This window comes from Habropoda laboriosa, unplaced genomic scaffold (assembly GCF_001263275.1).
Source record: "Habropoda laboriosa isolate 0110345459 unplaced genomic scaffold, ASM126327v1 scaffold61, whole genome shotgun sequence".
In the NCBI taxonomy this organism is placed as follows: Eukaryota; Metazoa; Arthropoda; class Insecta; order Hymenoptera; family Apidae; genus Habropoda; species Habropoda laboriosa.
Window position 1 is genome coordinate 274850 of NW_017100203.1, and position 6079 is coordinate 280928.

The 6079-nt window shown below is 34.8% G+C and overlaps 1 protein-coding gene across 2 annotated transcripts in view; it reads left to right on the forward strand.

The window, feature by feature from the left end:
• Positions 1–6079, forward strand: part of LOC108570567 (HIRA-interacting protein 3) — a 222687-nt gene that overhangs the window by 164309 nt on the left and 52299 nt on the right. The window lies entirely within an intron of this gene.

The following is a 6079-nucleotide window of genomic DNA, read 5'->3' on the forward strand; positions in this document are numbered from 1 at the left end:
CCGTCGCATCAAAACAATTTCATATTTGTGATTAAATTGAAAGTGCAGACTTTAAGTAATTATTCGAAAGAGAAATATTTTATAGTACTGCTATAGTAATTTTGTTTAATTTTCTAAGGTACCCATACATTTTTCTAAATATCACTCGAAATTTTCATTTTCTGATTAAATATCAATTTTTAATTATTTCGTATGACAAAGAGAAATATTTTACGGTAGTACCGTAGTAATTTTACTTAATTTTCTGAGGTACCCATACATTTTTCTAAATATCACTCGAAATTTTCATTTTCTGATTAAATGTCAATTTTTAATTATTTCGTATGACAAAGAGAAATATTTTACGGTAGTACTGCAGTAATTTTACTTAATTTTCTGAGGTACCCGTAGAGTTTTTTAAATATCACTCGAAATTTTCATTTTCTGATTAAATGTCAATTTTTAATTATTTCGTATGACAAAGAGAAATATTTTACGGTAGTACCGTAGTAATTTTACTTAATTTTCTGAGGTACCCATACATTTTTCTAAATATCACTCGAAATTTTCATTTTCTGATTAAATGTCAATTTTTAATTATTTCGTATGACAAAGAGAAATATTTTACGGTAGTACCGTAGTAATTTTACTTAATTTTCTGAGGTACCCATACATTTTTCTAAATATCACTCGAAATTTTCATTTTCTGATTAAATGTCAATTTTTAATTATTTCGTATGACAAAGAGAAATATTACATCAATTACAATAGTAATTCTGATTAAGTAACCGGTAAAAAAATCTAGTTTCCGAGTAAGAAGCACTATTAAACATTTATCAACATAAACAATAAATACCTTCTCAAATCAGTAGTAAAGTTAGTTAAAATATTAAAATATTATCATAAATATAAATTAGTGAAAAAATAATTTAAAATATTATTGTATTAATATTATTGTATTATTACATTTTCTAAAAAACAGCACTCGTTTATACCAAAAATAATAGATAGTATCAACTGTACTTACATATATGAGACGATAGAATTTATCCATCGTACGATGAATTAACTACAGCCATGGCGAAAGTTTGTCTGAGAAACTTGGAAAGGGGTTAGCGAATCGGCGACTATAACTCAAGTTATTAGTTTAACAAATACTAATGTTTAACGTAGACTGCTTTGCTAGGAAATCTATTTCACTGGGAGAGTTTCAGGACTTGTTATTCCCTCTGCGATATGATCATATGGTCGATGAATTATACACGCAGGTCATTGTCTTCCCGTATAAAATCGTATACAGAAGTGCAGAACAGGGGAACGATATCGAGGTGAAACAACGTTTGTCTATGCACTGTGCAAAAACCAGGTCGCTGTACTACTGCCGATGTGTCGTATTTTCATATTGTAGGAGAGTCTGGGATGGAGAGAGGTTTGGCGGAATCAGATGATAAAGGCGAGAGACGAGACAGTTTTAATTCTAATAAATAACTAATAATGTATTCTACACGGACACGAGTCCTATTTTCAACAACGCTCCTTCAATATACTTTTCTCACGCAAAGTTCGTTTCCCACACACACTATTTTTCCACAAGCTATCCGTTTTAAACCTTCCCTTGACGAGGGCGTTTCTTCTCTCCGCCAATTAGGACTGTTCTCGAACGTACCCCTACGACGTTCCCCTTCTACCGCGATTTTTGGCGGAAATTTAATGTAAAGTTTCGTTTAACTAATAAAAAGAAACATTTCTCCAGAATGTTTGGCAAAAATCTTTGGAAATGTTGCTTACAGTCAAACTGGGGATCGAAATTGACGAGAAGTGGAATAATTTGTAATAATGAATCGTGAAATAATCTGTGAAGTTATTTATATTTACGAGTTATTAAGATTATTGACATAATTAATATTGCGTGGAATAATGTTTAACAATTTGTAAAGTTCTTTGGAAATGTTGCTTGCAGTCAAACTGGGGATCGAAATTGACGAGAAGTGGAATAATTTGTAATAATGAATCGTGAAATAATTTGTGAAGTTATTTATATTTATGAGTTATTAAGATTATTGACATAATTAATATTGCGTGGAATAATGTTTAACAATTTGTAAAGTTACGGAGTGCTAGAAAGAAAAAGAAACAGAAATTATGATTATAAAATCTCGAAAGATATAGAATTAGTGCAAACCTGATAACAACAGTATTAAACAAGTAAAACCTGAAAACTCGTATACAGTGACTCTTGCTAATATTCGGACACTCTTTAGAACGGTATAACATTTTTTAAATTGGATCAAACGACTTGAGGTTTTTTTTTTTTGAGAAGTTAGGGTTAGTATACTAGATGACGTGTGAAATTTTTTGAAAATATTGCAATTTGTGGGAATCACGAAGAAAATTGTAAAGGTCACTGTTTACAACTTTCTTACCTGAGCTTGTAACGAAAATTTGAAACATACGTTTTGTAGATCTATGTCAATTATACACAGGCTGAAAATTTCATCGAAATCGGTAGATGGAGAAACAAGCAACAGGCGTCGAAAGATGTAGGAATCTTCAGATTTATTACAATTCTAGGCCGAACGTCGTGAAATAGTGCGATTTTCACAATCTTTAACGATTTGTAGCTGGTAGCAACATTAACCGATTTCGATCAAATTTTCGGCATGCGTGTAATTGGTATAAATCTACAAAACGTATTTTTTCAATTTCCATTACGGGCTCGGATAAAAAAGTTGTCGAATGTGACCTTTGCAATTCTCACAAATTGCAATCTTTTCCAAATTTTTTGAAAAAGTCCTTCTAACTTCTCAAAAAAACTCAAGTCGTTGAGTCCAATTTAGAAAAAGTTATACTGTTCTGAAGAGTCTCCGATTTCCGTTTATCGAAGTTTATCGAATAGAGAAGACCGGAGGAAACAAAAGTATTACAGATTTCGATACTTCCGAGAGCAAGGTCGTCTTATCATAGTAAAAAGAGAAAAAGCATACCTATTCAGTCCGTCTGTATCAAACAGTTCATTCGTTTAAATAAAAAAAGAATTGAAATTAGGAAAGAATCTAAAGTGAATTAAGCTTCTCCCGTATTATTTGTTGTTCACTTGATTAAAACTGTCACTTTCCGCGAATCATGCACGGGCTCTCCGCCAAGAAATCGAGATAATGGAGAAAAGCTTTCGGCGTCGTTTGTTCTGATAGCTTGAGGTAGAGTGCAGCCTTAACATAATTAGTTGAGTGGATCGTCTTCCTACGAAGATGGAACGAAGATATCTCTGTTCAGCGCTAGACAAATGTTGCTTCCTTTGGAAAATCTGAATCTTTCAATTTTCCTTTCCTCCTTCTAAACGAAGCGTTCTCGAAAATTGAAACGATTCGAGAATATTTTATTTCATTTCATTTGTATATCGCGTCTCGTAGTTGTCGTTTCGGTGTAATTGGTAATTATTTCTCACGGTACATCCAGGTGGACGAATTTAATTAACCACGGTATATCGGATAGAGTAACGAAATTATCCGCCGATAAGTATAGAGGACTGTAATGAGTTATTAAACAGGAGTATCGCGATGAAACGTAAATCGGCAAGAGTGAAATATTCTCTCGAGTGTTGTGTACTTCGTTTAAAGCAGCAATCAACTGTTTTCCATGGTACTTGTAATCTATATTTAGTTAAATATATTTCACTTTTGTGACCTGCGAGCTCCGGCACTCGTGTGTTCTGTTTCGCGCAACTCTCGGCTTTCGGAAGATATTTTAATTGGCGTCTCGATTTTTCAGCTTTATTCCGTGATTTCTGGGAATATTATTATTGAAATACAAAGGCTTGTATTCAATTTTATTTTTTTTTTTTTTTTTAATCTTTTTATTTGAAAATGTTATTCTTGTTTGTATTTGTCGATTAAGTTAAGGGTAAGTTAATGCAAAATTTTATGATTCTTCAAATAAGTAATTTCAAGACTGATCATTTTCTCGGATAAAAAATAAAAGGTAAATGGTTAATTATGGATTAGTAATCACTTTTTTGGTATACTTACTTCTGTACATACTCGAAGATCTTAAATAAGAAGCGCTTGGGGAACAAAAGTTTTACGTAAAAATTGGAAACTCGACGAATTAATATACTAAAATATTTGATTACTTAATAATAAATGTTTATAATAAATTCGTTAGATAGTAAGAAATCTAAAATCGCTATTAAACTACAAGAGAAATTTCACGAAATCCAGACTTCCCGCCAATCAAAGTCCCACTTTAAGAATTTTAAGGTGAAAGTTTACCGAATATTAAAGACGAAATTAAGCTAATTAGTCAAAACTCCTAAAAAGTGTCTTCGATTATTAAAGACCGATCAATACCCATACACTAAAGGCACGTTCAAGTGATCAATATATATTGTCAATATTTCAGGGTTCTGAACGTTATTGTACGTGACAAGACCTCGTTGACAATATATGAGCCACTCAGAAGCCAAAGTGACTAACTCCATCGAATTAAATTTATTAAATTTGTTTTATCTATGAAAAATTAAGCACCAAGCATATGCTTTCATACCAAAATTCGAAGAATTTCAAAAAGTGGAGTTAATCATTTTTTCTTCTAAATGGCTCATTTATTAATTACCTGAGGATTCCTTTACACGTACAATAATGTGCAGTAATATCGATAATACACGAGCCACTCAGAAGCCAAAATAATTAACTCCATCAAATTACACGATGAAAAATCAAGCACTAAGCGTGTGCTTTGGCACTAAATTTGGAAAAATATCAAAAAGTAGAGTTAACCGAAAAATACCAAGTGGCGCGATCACGCTTCTTTCATTTCATGTCGAAAAATTTGAAAAATTGTGCGAGAAAATCCGTTCCGAAGACGGTGAAGGGAGAGCACCTTGAAGCCACGCCCAGCGCGCTCGGTGGGGGTGACTCCGCCCCTTTGGGTCTCTCCCTGGGACTGTTCGCGTAGAGGTGGACAGGGATCGGCAGGACAACGCATACTCGCTCTTCGCGGGACCCTTAACGTATACTTTGGACATAGACTTTGGGAGAGTTCCCTTAACGCCGGGCTATATCTGCAAACCGAGCCGTTTTTCTGCGTATCTCCTAGAGGAGACAAAAGGAATAAAAATAAGTTTTCAACGGGTTTCAGTCGCGTGTGCACAGGTAGAGAGATTTATTTAAGAAAAACCTTAAGCGTCCGGCGCTACGGGAACTCCCCCTACTATTATGGTGACTGACCCACCGGCGATCGGGTCCGACACGCGTGAGTGCGTGTGTGGTGCGTACCGACGCGGTATGAGCGAATGTGTGAGTGTGAGCGAAAAGCGAAGCGTAGAAGAGGCACGCGGGCCCCGGGCCCGGGACAAGAAGGCAGTTGAAGGTAGCGCGCCGAGCTGGCTATGCGACAGAGAGTATACATTTTCCCTGACGAATTGATCCCACACTACTGTAAAAACGTAGACACGTTCAATTAATTTCACGCCCACCCTACTTCGAGTCAGAGTACTTTTCCGACAGTTGTGTTTTCTGTTTAAAAATTACACGAAACAAAGGCAAAATTGATTATATTTGCAGAATTCTTCTTGAAAACGTGGAGTTAATCATTTTGCCTACACGAGTGCCTCACATATTGATCGTCCGAACGCGTCTTAAAGGAAAGAAAAAAACGTTTCGTTAATCCACTTTGTAAGAGAAACGTGATGTAACGTCAATAAGAGAAGCATCTATACATACAACTATGTATACACACGTACATATGCATGTGTGTCACTAAAGTTCGATAGTTTGTGAAGTAGTATAAGCCGTCCTTTAGTTTCGATCTTTTTCTTCTTTCTCATTTACGTTCAGGCTGCGTTTCTCACGTCGAGACTCGGTCTTTTCAGATTTAACGTGTTTTCCAGGCGTCAAACGCAATCTTGTCGTTTGATACTGAACACGTAGTCTTTGTAGTTCCCCTTTGATAATCTCACACCAGAAAGTCGACGAAACTCCCTGGATGGCTCCCAAAGCATTTCTAAGTGGGAATTCGAAACTTTTATAGCTGCTAGTTCTCAGTCACGTTTTCGTTTACAGGATATGGAAATTTTTCATTTTTTTTTTTTTTTTTTTTTTTT